The 16,277-nt window shown below is 42.9% G+C and overlaps 2 non-coding genes across 2 annotated transcripts; both read right to left on the minus strand.

The window, feature by feature from the left end:
• Positions 1-12,795: 12,795 nt before the first annotated feature.
• On the minus strand, positions 12,796-12,868 carry Trnav-aac. The gene has a single exon. It is a non-coding gene; the product is annotated as a tRNA-Val (tRNA).
• Positions 12,869-13,026: 158 nt separating this feature from the next.
• On the minus strand, positions 13,027-13,099 carry Trnav-cac. The gene has a single exon. It is a non-coding gene; the product is annotated as a tRNA-Val (tRNA).
• Positions 13,100-16,277: the final 3,178 nt, after the last annotated feature.

Below are 16,277 nucleotides of genomic sequence, written 5' to 3' on the forward strand. Positions count from 1 at the left end.
GTAGAACCTCCTCGTTCCTTACCTTATCAGTCCACCTAATTTTCAACATTCGTCTATAGCACCACATCTCAAATGCTTCGATTCTCTTCTGTTCCGGTTTTCCCACAGTCCATGTTCCACTACCATACAATGCGGTAATCCAGACGTACACCCTCAGAAATTTCTTCCTCAAATTAAGAACGGTATTTGATATTAGTAGACTTCTCTTGGGCAGAAATGCCTTTTTTGCCATAGCGAGTCTGCTTTTGATGTCCTCCTTGCTCCGTCCGTCATTGGTTATTTTACTGCCTAGGTAGCAGAATTCCTTAACTTCATTGACTTCGTGACCATCAATCCTGATGTTAAGTTTCTCGCTTTTCTCATTTCTACTACTTCTCATTACCTTCGTCTTTCTCCGATTTACTCTCAAACCATACTGTGTACTCATTAGACTGTTCATTCCGTTCAGCAGATCATTTAATTCTTCTTCACTTTCACTCAGGATAGCAATGTCATCAGCGAATCGTATCATTGATATCCTTTCACCTTGTATTTTAATTCCACTCCTGAACCTTTCTTTTATTTCCATCATTGCTTCCTCGATGTACAGATTGAAGAGAAGGGGCGAGAGGCTACAGCCTTGTCTTACACCTTTCTTAATACGAGCACTTCGTTCTTGATCGTCCACTCTTATTATTCCCTCTTGGTTGTTGTACATATTGTATATGACCCGTCTCTCCCTATAGCTTACCCCTACTTTTTTCAGAATCTCGAACAGCTTGCACCATTTTATATTGTCGAACGCTTTTTCCAGGTCGACAAATCCTATGAAAGTGTCTTGATTTTTCCTTAGCCTTGCTTCCATTATTAGCCGTAACGTCAGAATTGCCTCTCTAGTCCCTTTACTTTTCCTAAAGCCAAACTGATCGTCACCTAGCGCATTCTCAATTTCTTTTTCCATTTTTCTGTATATTATTCTTGTAAGCAGCTTCGATGCATGGGCTGTTAAGCTGATTGTGCGATAATTCTCGCACTTGTCAGCTCTTGCCGTCTTCGGAATTGTATGGATGATGCTTTTCCGAAAGTCAGATGGTATATCGGCAGACTCATATATTCTACACACCAACGTGAATAGTCGTTTTGTTACCACTTCCCCCAATGATTTTAGAAATTCTAATGGAATGTTGTCTATCCCTTCTGCCTTATTTGAACCGTAAGTCCTCCAAAGCTCTTTTAAATTCCGATTCTAATACTGGATCCCCTATCTCTTCTAAATCGACTCCTGTTTCTTCTTCTATCACATCAGACAAATCTTCACCCTCATAGAGGCTTTCAATGTATTCTTTCCACCTATCTGCTCTCTCCTCTGCATTTAACAGTGGAATACCCGTTGCACTCTTAATGTTACCACCGTTGCTTTTAATGTCACCAAAGGTTGTTTTGACTTTCCTGTATGCTGAGTCTGTCCTTCCGACAATCATATCTTTTTCGATGTCTTCACATTTTTCCTGCAGCCATTTCGTCTTAGCTTCCCTGCACTTCCTATTTATTTCATTCCTCAGCGACTTGTATTTCTGTATTCCTGATTTTCCCGGAACGTGTTTGTACTTCCTCAGACTATGGTATGGTATTCACTACTCTGCCGTTATTTTAATATTGCTCCGAGTCTTCTACAGCGCATGGAGTTTCCTGTTGTTATGATTATCGTGTTTCGTGTATTTGTACTCCACGAGACCCAGCATAGGACAAATGTAATTTTATTGCTATCATTGCTTATTAAGGTAATTATTAATAACAATTTTTACTATATAAACGATTTGGGAGACAATCTGAGCAGTCGTCTTAGGTTGTTTGCAAATGACGCTGTCGTTCATCGACTAATAAAGTCAGCAGAAGATCAAAACAAATTGCAAAACAATTTTGAAAAGATATCTGAATGCTGCGAAAATTGGCAGTTGACCCTAAATAACGAAAAGTGTGATGTCATCCACATGAACGCTAAAAGGAATTCGTTAAACTTCGGCTACACCGTAAATCAGTATGATATGAAAGTCGTAAATTCAACTAAATACCTAGGTATTACAATTACGAACAACTTAAATTGGAAGGAACACATAGAAAATGTTGTGGGGAAGGTTAAACAAAGACTGCGTTTTATTGGCAGTACACTTAGAAAATGTAACAAATCTACTAAGGAGACTGCCTACATTGCGCTTGTCCGTCCCCTTTTAGAATACTGCTGCGCGGTGTGGGATCCTTACCAGATAGGACTGACGGAGTACATCGAAAAAGTTCAAAGAAAGGCAGCACGTTTTGTATCACAGCGAAATATGGGATAGAGTGTCACAGAAATGATACAGAATTTGGGCTGGACATCGTTAAAAGAAAGGCGTTTTTCGTTGCGACAAAATCTCCTCACGAAATTTTGATCAGCAACTTTCTCCTCCGAATGCGAAAATATTTTGTTGACACTGACCTACATAGGGATGAACGATCACCACGATAAAATAAGGGAAATCAGAGCTGGTACGGAAAGATATAGGTATTCGTTCTTTCCGCGCGCTATACGACGTTGGAACAATAGAGAATTGTGAAGGTGAGTCGATGAACCCTCTGCCAGGCAGTTGAATGTGATTTGCAGAGTATCCATGTAGATGTAGATGTAGCTGCAGATGAAACAGTTTTACCGTACTTTTGACATATTCTCATTCCACAGTCATTCATAAAATTCGATTTCTAAACTGTTCTCATTTGAGTTTCTAATTTTACGTGCGACAGTATGTAACGCGAGAACAATTTACGTTGTACATTCTGCCTTCAGCGGGATTATTATTAAAAAAATAGTTGCCATTCGCAGAAATATATTTAATTCTTTGCACGTATAGTACAGCCAGTAAGGTGAGTCTGTACTGGCGAGACTCCGAGACTTCGTTGTGTTCCAGATCGTTATTTTTGTGCCGGCCGGAGTGGCCGAGCGGTTCTAGGCGCTACAGACTGGAACCGCGCACCGCTACGGTCGTGGGTTCGAATCCAGCCTCGGGCATGGATGTGTGGAATGTCCTTAGGTTAGTTACGTTTAAGTAGTTCTAAGTTCTAGGGGACTGATGAACTCAGAAGTTAAGTCCCATAGTGCTCTGAGCCATTTTTTTTATATTATTGTAAATAGGCGTTAGGCTCACAAGATGAGTTTTCACGTTCTCATTGCACATCGCCTGCCTACAAAGATGATCATAGACACACCCGTAGGCAGTGCTATGTAGATAGATCGTGATGTTACACTCGTCCAAATACTCCTTAATCTGCCCGTTTTTTCTCAGTTGCATGGCGATAGCAACTTTTACCTCTGAGTATTGCTGTTCAGCCGAAGTAATGATTATTCTTCTGTCGAAATCAGGGCACTTTACCGGAGTCACAAATTTTACATACTCAGTTTGGTTCCAAAAAGTTGGCCAGGTGCAAGTAGGACTCGCAAATTGAGGGTTCAAATGGCTCTGAGCACTATGGGACTTAACATCTGAGGTCATAAGCTCCTAGACTCAGAACTACGTAAACATAACTAACCTATGGGCAATACATACAATCATGCGCGAGGCAGGATTCAAACCTGCGACCGTAGCAGCCGCGTGGTTCCGGACTGAAGCGCATTGAGGGTTCCGTACAAACTTAATTGTGTATTCAGACAGCTTATCCATTCTGCGAATCGAGGATACTGACTATTTTTGCCTATTATCGACATTAATGCAGCACGATATTGGTCTCAGGGATTCCAAGATTTTCAAGAATGTTTGAAGTTTGAAGTCGAACACAGATGATGAAAGAAATAATTTTTCGTGCGATACAGTTACAAATTACCAATTCTGGATATTTTCCTTTACTTCTTGCCAAATTTCATGAGGATAGCTCACCGTATACTACCCTACAGAATCTGACGAGTGACTTTTCAAGTGTCAAGATATGTGACGTTAATAGCCGTATCTTTTGACTGAAATGACCTAGAAAATTAACATTTTTACAATGTCAAGGTACCATCGACCTTAGAATGTGATACAAATTTGAATCTGATTTGCCAAATCCATCGAGGGAAAAAGAGTCTTAACGGACGGCAGACAAAGGGGCAGGTGGATAAAAACAAAAAATAATATTTTCTCGTGTTGTATAATTATAATTTAACGATTTCCGGATATTTTACTTTACTTCTTCTGTGAAACAAAGCTTCTTTCTAAATTTCATGACTTTAGGCCAACGGAAAGCACCCTAAAGGTCCTGATGAGTGAGTTTCACAATATGAAAATATGTGACATAAATGTCCGTATCTTTTGATTCCATTGTCTTAGGAACGTAACCTTTCTACACCGCCGAGAAACCATAGACTTTAGTATGCCACGTACATATGAAATCGATACGTTCTTCGTACCTGAGAAAAAGGGTTCTTAACATTCGGATGGACGGACAGACTACCCAGTAAGGGTTCCGTTTTTTCCAGATTGACGCACGGAATCCTAAAAAGGAGTGTTTCAATAGTACCCAATAGAGACAGAAAACGAAGAAAGGACTAATGATTTCGGTACCACTTTTATTTTCCCCTGCGCAGCGTACGGTTTCTTGGAGACTACATCTACGGTTGCAGATGTAGTTTCTGAATTAAAACAAGATACTAGACGAGCTGAAGGGAAAACTAATAAGAGCTAGGAGAGAATACGCAAGACTTTGCAGACGAGACGGGACTTTTAGGTGGTACTTTGAGAGGATGCTGGGGTGTTGGGTGGAGGCGGCGGCCATCTGTTGCGCCAGCGCTCCCTAACCCAACCCTCTCGTGTCTCCGGACAGGGCGCGGCTCACATAGCGGGCGGGCTTTATTGGCACTTGTGCGCCACGCTGAGCTACCGACGCCGCGTGTTAATGCGATAATCGATAGGCCGTGAAGCGGGGCGATTACTGGGCGCCGCCAGCAGTGGCCGCATGCTAGCCAGCGCCCCGCCCTCCCTCCTGAGGATGGGACAGATGGTGCGAAACCCGCCCGCACTACACAAAGCTGCTCGCTGCAGGGAGATAACAGGCTACCGCACCGGTCGTCCCCCAGTGGGAAGTGGATGTTGCTCTACCGGTCTCCAGTCTGACAACACCGAGAGGTCGACCTGACTTTGGGCTGCGCTGTGGAATAGAGGACACTACTGAAGGTACAGTAAAAGAGTGTACTTACATCTCGAAGACCGCTGTTTCGACTGATCGTAAGTCGTTGTAAACTTTCGAGTATAGCATACAATGTTTCATATTTGAAGGTAATGTTGTTATTGTTATGGTCTTCAGTCTAGAGACTGGTTTGATGCAGCTCTCAATGCCACTCTATCCTGTGCAAGCTTCTTCATCTCCCAGTACCTACTGCAGCCTACATCCTTCTGAATCTGTTTAGCGTATTCATCTCTTGGTCTCCCTCTACGATTTTTACCCTCCACGCTGCCCTCCAATACTAAATTGGTGATCCCTTGATGCCTCAGCATATGTTCTACCAACCGATCCCTTCTTCTCGTCTAGTTGTGCCCCAATTTCCTCTTCTCCCCGATTCTATTCAGTACCTCTTCATTAGTTATGTGATCTACCCATCTAATCTTCAGCATTCTTCTGTAGCACCACATTTCAAAAGCTTCTATTCTCTTCTTGTCTGAATTATTTATCGTCCCTGTTTCACATCCACACATTGCTACACTCCATACAAATACTTTTAGAAACGACTTCCTGACACTTAAATCTATCCTCGATATTAACAAATTTCTCTTCTTCAGAAACGCTTTTCTTGCCATTGCTAGCCTACATTTTATTTCCCCTCTACCTCGACAATCATCAGTTATTTTGCTCCCCAAATAGCAGAACTCATCTACTACTTTAAGTGTCTCATTTCCTAATCTAATTCCCTTAGCATCATCTGATTTAATTAGACTACATTCCATTATCCTCCTTTTGTTTTTGTTGATTTTCATCTGATATTCGCCTTCCAAGACACTGTCCATTCCGTTCAACTTCTCTTCCAGGTATTACCTCTTGAAGATGTGATTCTTGAGTTTCTCCCGGCGTATTTGATAATCAAAATATCCACGGGTATGCTGCCGGTCTATAGTCTTGAGTTTCTCCCGGCGTATTTGATAATCAAAATATCCACGGGTATGCTGCCGGTCTATAGTGCCCGTTGGACACTATAGACCGGCAGCATACCCGTGGATATTTTGATTACCTCTTGAAGATAATATTTTGTTAAATTTTCTGAAAGTTCATGTCATCCTTGGTGTTTTCTAGGGATATATGTTGAAGAAAGACAGCGAACGTGATTAGATAATTATTAAAACAGATTTTGCCTCAGTGATGTGGAGGGGATTGGCAGGGGGATGTTATGGGCGAGGAATCTGTTGACACGTAGGGGTAAGTCTGGTATGTTTGGAGTAATGGCAGCTGAACTAGACTCACATATGAATTAAGTGATACAGCCCGTAAAGTAATAGAACTGCGTGGGCATTCGCGGCCAGTGTCAGTTGACATAAAAGTTTTCTGAGTATCGTACCGAGTCTTAAAAAAAAGAAAAAAAAGTACTGGAGAAACCAATGTTTCGGCTACGATAACATTGGACCCAGAAGAAGGCCACTGTGATAGTGGCGGAAACGTTCGTTTCTGCAGTATCGTCCTTGCATCATGGCGCCGTACGATTGGTGGTCGGTTGGTCTGTTTATTTGGGGAAGGGGACCAAACAGCGAGGTCATCGGTCCCATCGGATTACGGAAGGATGGTAAAGGAAGTCAGCTGTGCTTTTTCAAAGAAATCATCCCGGCATTTGCCTGAAGCGGTTTAGGGAAATCACGGAGAACCTAAACAGCATGGCCGGACGCGGGTTTGAACCGTCGCCGTCCCGAATGCGAGTTCAGTGTGCTAACCACTGTGCCACCTCGCTCGGTATTACGACGGTTAGAAAACTTTTATGGCTCCATGAAAGTAAGTTCTAGACTCAAGATAGAACGTTAATTGTTCTGAGACAGGACATACCACAAACGCTAAGGTAGAAATTAAGGTGCCCACTTTCAATCGAAATTTGATAGTAGATTGAAACAAAATTTCCCACTTGGCCGCATTATGCGCTGTGTTACCTTCGAGTTTTCCATTCTGACGAACCGAAGCGCAAAAATCTCTATAGGAGAGCAGTAAGTTGGGTGGCAGTTGGCCGCCTTAAAATACAGCACAGTGCCATGAAATATAACAACAATAAAATTAATTTGACTTCGTATTACAAACAATATTAGACAGCAGGTTCTGAAACAGAGGATGCAAATATGCATCTGATAGCCCGCGGATGGCGTGTAATCGTCGCATCACCAAACTTTCGATTCCCAGCTGAATTTATCAGCTGGTACATAAAATTTGCTGATATGGATAGTTACTGATACATATGGAATATATGCAACACGTCATTCAATTCACTAGAAAATTCATTATTCGCAATTACACTGTAGGGGAAAAAAGGAACGACACACCACGAAGGAATTACCTGAATGACACGGAAATCGGTAGATATGATGTACGTGTACAGATAAGCAAATGACTTCAATTTCAGAAAAAGTTGGTGATTTATTCAAGAGAAAAACTCTCACACATTGAACAAGTCAATAACGCGTTGGTCAACGTCTGGCACTTATGTAAACAGTTATTCTTCCTGGCTTAGATTGATAGGGCTGCTGGATGTCCTCCTGTCCAATTGGCGCGTTAGACCGTCAGAATCCCGAGCTTTTGGACGGCCCTGCCCATAAGCTCCAAACGTTCCAAATTAGGGACAGATTTAGCGATCTTGCTGGGCAAGACAAGGTTTGGCAAGCACGTAGACAAACAGTAGAAATCCATTCGGTTTGCGGGCGGCCATTATCTTGCTGAAATGTAAGCCCAGAATGACTTGCCATGATGGGTAACAAAACGGGGCGTGGAGTATCGTCGACGTACCTCTGGTTGTAAGGGTGTTGCGGATGACAGCCACGGGCCTACTGCTATGAAAAGAAATGGCACCCCAGGGCAGCAGTCCTGCATGTCGGGTGTCAGTCGGGTTGGTATGTCACCATTGTCAGGGGTGTCTCCGGCCACGTCTTCAGCCTGGAATCTTATTCACTGGAGAACAAATGTCCTTAGTGATATTGCGTTTCGACTGTGCTCCGATGGTCAGCTAAGACGTGTTTGCAGAAGCCCCGGACGGCGGTGGGGTGCCAACCTATCGCCGCGCCTAACATAGCCCGACAACCTGGAGTGGTGGTTTCGGGTGCCTTTTATTTTCGTAGCAAGACCCTTTGGTTGTCATCCGCGGCATCCTTAGGGCACGGCGGTTCGTCGACGATATTCTACGCCTCGTTTTGTTGATCTTCATGGTTAGCCGTTACATTTCAGCAAGATAGCGCCCGCCTGCACGTGCCGAGGGTTTGTACTGCCTGTCTTCGTGCTTTCAGAACCCTGCCCTAGCCAGCTAGGTAGCTCTCCTTAATTGAGAACGTTTGGAGCATTATAGGCAGCGTCTCCCAAACAGGTCGGGATTCTTACGAGCTAACATACCAATTGGACAGAACTTTGCACGATATCTCTCAGGAGTACATCCAATGACTGTATCAGTCAATTGCAAGTCGAATAACTACTTGCATGAGGGCCAGAAGTGCACCAACTCTTTATCGACCTGTTAAATTTCAGAAGCTCTGTGTGTAGAATGAATCATCCATTTTATACAAAATTCCAGTTATTTTTCAAATGTATTTATGTTTTATGTATATGTGCATCAGATCTACCGGTTTTCATTCCATTAGGATAATTTGTTCGTGGTGCGTCGTACTTTTGTCTCAGAGTATAACTCAAAATTACGTCTTCCATACCTGCATCTAAGAAGCAGAAGGAGAGGGAATCAAGTGTAAGAAGGCCTCTTGGTCAGCCTCTCCCCCCCCCCCCCCCCCTCTCTCTCTCTCTTCTTCTTCTTCTTTTTTTTCTTTCTTCTTTTTTTTTTGAAGAAGATAGAAAATACTCCAACGACTTTAACATTTTAAGTCCAACGATATACATTACATACTTTTCATCACATCGTTAAGTAAGCGATATAATTTGATGTAGTACAATTACTAACAGAACAATGGGACTTAACTGCTGAGGTCATCAGTCCCCTAGAACTTAGAACTACTTAAACCTAACCAACCTAAGGACATCACACACATCCATGCCCGAGGCAGGATTCGATTCTGCGACCATAGCGGCCGCTCGGTTCTAGACTGTAGCGCCTAGAACCGCTTGGCCACTCCGGCCGGAAGCAGAATAAAAGCTGTCGGGGGAAAATACGCCTACAAACGAAAGGAGTGGGTGAGTATTTGAAGGTGTTGAAGCGTGGAACCTATGAACGACATTAGGCCTTAATATTTCATGTGTAGGGTGCACGCAGTGGAGTAACTAGGATTAAGCAGCCACAGACCCGTGTACTGGGCGTAACTTTTCTTGGGGAGAAATTTAATACCAGTGGAAGAGTGGTAAGGAGAAGATGAAGAAGAAGAAGGAGAAGGATAAAGTTGGAGTGTGGTATCGATAGCTACGATGCCACGGCGTACGTGCAAGTTCGTAAGTTGATACTACGACAGACACCGACGACAGCGCCCTCTAGCAGGCGCTGTGGAGCTCTACGATCTCCGCTCCAGATTAAGCCATTTCATCGAGAGCAGACGACCTGGAAATATCGCTTCAACTTCAGAGGGTGTTGGCTTGCTATTGGGACTATGTACTGCTTACGACGGGTCTAAGACTTCGCACCTCGCTGCAAAGTTATGTAGCCATTTATTAACTAGTTTTTGCCTATAGTAAACATCTATAATTCACACTACAGTACCGAGAGATTTTCACCTTTTCCTGCTCCTACTCGCTTTCGTCATTCGGCCAACCTTTCAGTTTTCAGGAGCAGACCCACGCGCCACCCTCCAGGCGGGATACAAAATGGTGGACACTGATGTGACAAGGGGACAGAGACGTATGAAGATTATGGGACAGGAGTGTTTTGGCCAACAGAGGGGTTAGACCTAACACTTTTTGGTACGGAGACGCTTCTTGGTGCTCCCAGCTACTAGGTAGAGCCTCTCTCTTTATACCAAGTGACCAAAAGCGACTAAAATCTAAAGAATATTTTACGTTTGTTTCCCTGTTTGTTGCCGTTTTGCATTGCTCAGCAATAAAGCAATAAACTATATCGCTTTGTGAATGAAAGAAATGCGTGTCTGGACAGAATTTCTTCTTCTTCTTCTTCTTCACCCTTGCTGACGTCACCACATTCCCTTCCGGCCGAAGTGGCCGTGCGGTTAAAGGCGCTGCAGTCTGGAACCGCAAGACCGCTACGGTCGCAGGTTCGAGTTGGAAGTCAATTACTGCCTCTGCTAAGCTTTTGATGACCATAAAACCTAATCCCTTCGGGAACTTTCCATTTCCGATCCACTGTACAACAGAATGCACCTGTTGGTTTCCAGTTTTCCTGTTTCTGGATATCTAATTTCTTACAGTGCTCTAAGATCCATTTCAAATCTGTCGAGTTCTTCTGATAGAATACTGAGAGTTCCAGATGTTGCCAAAGTCATAATGATCCACGTCCCAAATCGCAAGTCCTTGTTCCTAAGCTGTTTTCTATATTCCTCTTTCCTATTTTCCTCCGGGGTATTTTCTTGATGTTTCATAAGAAGAACTTTTTTATGGGACGAGTTGTTGACCCAGTACCCAACTCCCAACCTCTAGGACCAGTCCCGTTATTTTTTCATGGTGAGAATTTTATTTATTCGCTGCTCTCCGACTCTATTGGTGGCAGAACCAGCTAGCTTTCCCCAGTTTGAATGGGGACGCGCCAGATGGAGGTAACTGGCAAATCCCCATACGGACGTAAAAGGTACACAATTCATTAATTTATTTTTTCTCTGATGCAGTTAACAATATGGTATATTCAGTCCAAGTTCCCCACCCGGAAGGTCGAGCGTCTTAGCGTGACATTTCCGGGATCCAGGGAGGTGATCCTGCCTCTGATCGAGTGCGTCTCGCCGATTGACGAGAAGAGCTGGCGAACCGCCCAGCCTGGATGTGGTTTTTAGGACGTTTCCTACATCCAGTTAGGTAAATTCTGGAGTAGTACCCACGTCCCACCTCAGATACCCACTGGGCAAACATTTAGAAAACGCTGTCACAGTTGTACATGAGATTTACAGTTGAAGCAGACTAATGGTGTACACGTATTCCATTCCAGGGAATGTGGTTCAAATGGTTCAAATGGCTCTGAGCACTATGGGACTCAACTGCTGAGGTCATTAGTCCCCTAGAACTTAGAACTACGTAAACGTAACTAACCTAAGGACATCACACACATCCATGCCCGAGGCAGGATTCGAACCTGCGCTCGTAGCGGTCGCGCTGTTCCAGACTGTAGCGCCTAGAACCGCTCGGCCACTTCGGCCGGCTAGGAAAAAAAGGTAAAGAAGCGTATGAAAACGTTAACAGAGAAACTAAAAGTCTTCTCAGAAATAAAAAGAGAGAACATGTGGACCGTACAATCAAAAGAGCAGAGGAGGATAGAAGTGCAGGAAATGCAAGAGGCTTTTACAGATCAGTCAGATTTTTGAGAACAAGATACACATCACGTATGTATGGCATTAAAGATAAAAGTGGCAATACATTTCTGGGAAGGTCCAAAGGCATGGACATTTGGAGAGAATATTATCAGGAGCTTCTAAATGTTGAAGACTGGAGTGCAGAAATGGGGCAAGAACACTATTATCAGAGCATAGATCCCTTTGTGGAACCGCCGACAATGAAAGAGACAACTGACTCAATCAAAATACTAAAAAATACAACAAAACTCCAGGGAGAGATGGCGTAACAGCTGATTTTTTTAAGAAGGGTGCTCCCTTTCGCTAACATCTACCTCCATCCTTCCATTCTGCATTATCCCACTTAAAAATTCCTTAAAGTTGTCCTCAATTTCAGTTATCTACCCTTTAAATTAAGTTGTGCTTTCCTTTCTCTATCTCCTGTACGTCCCACATTAGTCTCACTTTTCTTCAGACTGCTTTTCATTGCATATTTCTGAGTATTTTTCGTTTAATATGTCCAAATGTTCTTGTAAATTCATGTATTTGGCAAAGCTCGTCCCAGGAACTGTTCCCAGAGCTATGAGAGGCCAGTTTAACGACGGTGACCTAACTACAACTGCATATTTGGCTGTCTTGTTCGCAAGAACTGTGTCCAGAACTACAACAGATCAGTTTTGCTATGATACCGCCACTATAGCCACTACTTTGTCAGTCTTCGTCTCAGGAATTGTGCTTACAGATACGACAGACCATCTTTATTATGACGACCCACCTACATTTCCTCACTTCTGTACCTTCTCAGAGTTCGTCAGATCGTCTATACTTAGGTGATAGCCGCTACTATACATTAATCAGTCTTGATCGCAAAACAGTGCGGAAAGCTCTGACAGTCCAACTTTTCTGTAATGACTCCTATATTTCGATGTTTTGGTCTCAGGAGTTGTGCACAGAACTACAACAGATCAACTTTACTGTGATGAAATCCTCACTTCGTTTTCTGCTTCCTTTATATAACCATAAGCTAACGAAAATATGCAATACATTCTTGGAATATGGTGTTTGGAACTTTGTCGATTCAAGTTGATGGATAGATAAAACACACACACACACACACACACACATATATATATATATATATATATGCTTATTTCGTGAGGTATTTGGCCCAGTCACTATCAATGGACCACCACTCTTGTTTAGAGTGATGAAAAAGTGTTTCCGCCCGGGATCGAACCGGGGACCTTCTGCGTGTTAGGCAGACGTGATAACCGCTACACCACGGAAACTACTGCTTTCGTTCTTGCTTCTCAGAGAACTTGTAACAAGGTTGCCATCGTAACTTAAAAATTCAGTAAATGCGGCACCTGCATGACGAAGGTACATGTAGCAGATCCACACACGACGTGGCTCACTCGAGTAGTATGCGACATAGGCAGGAAAATACTGTTGCCGCCCGGGATCGAACCGGGGACCTTCTGCGTGTGAAGCAGACGTGATAACCGCTACACTACGGAAACGACGAATACGCCCTGTCCATCCTTGTACACTCGAAGACGCCTCAGCCTTTCTCCCGTCCGCGCATGCACACACCATAGTTCATTTGACAGCCTGAAACCCATCGTAGCCGAGGGCTCAACAAGTATTCGGGGTGCCCGAGAGGGTGTATGTCGTAGCATCCCCAACGAGATAGCGGCGTTTCGCGCAGTCGTTATTGCAAGTCACATCAGCAAAAACAATCACCCCCTTAGCAGCAGGCAGTGCGCACCCGGCGGTGTGTGTGGTGGTCCATTGATAGTGACTGGGCCAAATATCTCACGAAATAAGCATCAAACGAAAAAACTACAAAGAACGAAACTCGTCTAGGTTGAAGGGGAAAACCAGATGGTGCTATGGTTAGCCCGCTAGATGGTGCTGCCATAGGTAAAACAGATATCAACTGCGTTTTTTTTTTAAATAGGAACCCCCATTTTTATTACATATTCGTGTAGTACGTAAAGAAGTATGAAAATTTTTGTTGGACGATGTTTTTCGCTTTGTGATAGATGGCGCTGTAATAGTCACAAACGTTGTAACCTCCCCACAAAAATATTAATTAAATATGAACCAAGTGTAACCTCACCAAGGAAATAATAATTAAATGAATCTTAAATACTGTAACCTCTGAACAAAATTTGGTTCCCATTCATAATCTCTGTGCAGAAACGCATTCACATTTAATGTACCCATAAAATTCTTTTCTCATTTAATGTTAAGTTCGAAACAGAAAAATTCCTAAACACGAAAATAATAAAAAAATTCAGTAACCTGGTAAATTTTACGACAGCAGCGCTGCGCCACGGCCCTATATTCTGAATAAAAAAACAAAAATTCTTACCTCAATAAAAACCGCGAATATATCTGCTGATGCCTAAAAATAATTTTTTTTGGCACAGCTCCGTGCAATGCTGGCCTATACTTTTGTGATTCGTGAAAGGAATGATCATGCATTGGATAAATTCTTTAAATTGGAATGAATGTTTTTTTTTTTTAAATTACTTTACATTATATAAATTATTATTGGGACATTTTTTAAAATAAATTGGATGACAGTTCACATACATTACTAGATATGCTTAAGGCTTCTTCTTTACCTTATACAATAATACTCATCGTCCAGAATCCCGACCAGAGCAGACTGCAGACAAGCGCAGACACGCGCCGACTACTGCCGACTCACGCAGACTACTGAAAACTACTGCGGACTAGCAGACTAGCGACAACTAACAACATACTGCTCTCTGGTCAGAGACTCTCCTATGCCTTGCCTATTGCAGGCAGCGCATACATCGCGTACCTCTTACAACGTATAAGGACGTGGTATCACATTTCCGCCAATGCGGACGGCATTTGCTTCGTGATACATTACCCATGTTAAAATGTACCGTTTGCCAATTGCGGAAAAGGTCGATATCACGTCGATGTATGGGTATTGTGATCAAAGTGCCGAACGGGCGTGTGCTGTGTATGCTGCTCGGTATCCTGAACGACATCATCCAAGTGTCCGCGCCGTTCGCCGGATAGTTACGTTATTTAAGGAAACAGGAAGTGTTCAGCCACATGTGCAACGTCAACCACGATCTGCAACAAATGATGATGCCCAAGTAGGTGTTTTAGCTGCTGTCGCGGCTAATCCGCGCATCAGTAGCAGACAAATTGAGCGAGAATCTGGAATCTTAAAAACGTCGGTGTTGAGAATGCTACATCAACATCGATTGCACTCGTATCATATCTCTATGCAGTAGGAATTGCATGGCGACGTCTTGGAACGTCGTGTACAGTTCTGCCACTGGGCACAAGCGATATTACGGGACGATGACAGATTTATTGCACGCGTTCTATTTAGCGACGAAGCTTCATTCACCAACAGTGGTAACGTAAACGGAAAATCCACGATGGCTGCGACAACTGGAACATCAGCGACTTTGGCGGGTTAATGTATGGTGCAGCATTCTGGTAGGAAGCATAATTGGCCCCCATTTTATCGATAGCAATCTAAATGGTGCAATGTATGCTGATTTCCTACGTAATGTTCTACCGATGTTAGTAAAAGATGTTTCACTGGATGACAGAATCGCGATGTACTTCCAACATGATGGATTTCCGGTACATGGCTCGCATGCGGTTGAAGCAGTATTGAATAGCATATTTCATGACATGTGGATTGGTCGTCGTAGCACCATACCATGGTCCGCACGTTCTCCGGATCTGACGTCCTCGGATTTCTTCCTGTGGGGGAAGTTGAAGGATATTTTCTATCGTGATCCACCGACAACACCTGACAACATTCGTCAGCGCATTGTCAATGCATGTGCCAACATTACGGAAGGCGAACTACTCGCTATTGAGAGGAATGTCGTTACACGTATTGCCAAATGCATTGAGGTTGACGGGCATGATTTTGAGCATTTAATACATTACTGTGGTATTTACAGGTAATCACGCTGTAACAGCATTGGTTCACAGAAATGATAAGTTCACCATGGTACATGTATCACATTGGAACAACCGAAAGAAAATGTTCATACGTACCTACGTTCTGTATTTTAATTTAAAAAACCTACCTGGTACCAACTGTTCGTCTAAATTCGTGAGCCACATGTTTGTGACTATTACAGCGCTATCTATCACAAAGCGAAAAAATTGGTCCAACTAAAACATTCATATTTTCTTTACGTACTTCACGAATGTGTAATAAAAATGTGGGATTCTATTTTTAAAAATTGCAGTTGATATCCGTTTGACTTACGGCAGCGCCGTCTAGCGTGCCAACCATAGCGCCATCTGGTTTCCGCCTGAAGGTAGACAAGTTTCGGGCTTTGTAGTTTTTTCGTTTGACGCTTATTTCGTGAGATATTTGGGCCGGTCACGATCAATGGATCAGCCTGTATATATATATGATGTAGATTCTACTGTGAGATTTAATTTTTGTTACATCGCATCAATGAAAGTAAGAAAAAGTTTTGCTGGATACACATTAAATCACAAATACTCATAAGTGGAAGGTTTTTTTCAGATTTGGAGGCTAACGTGGGACCACAAATACAACGACAGTAGTTACTGTGTACTGAATTTCTGAATTCGAGTTTCAATATGAAATTTGAATACAAATTTTGGAAATTAAACAGATTAAACCTGTTACTTCGTTAAGTATTCAGG

This window comes from Schistocerca piceifrons, chromosome 3 (assembly GCF_021461385.2).
Source record: "Schistocerca piceifrons isolate TAMUIC-IGC-003096 chromosome 3, iqSchPice1.1, whole genome shotgun sequence".
Lineage (NCBI taxonomy): Eukaryota > Metazoa > Arthropoda > Insecta > Orthoptera > Acrididae > Schistocerca > Schistocerca piceifrons.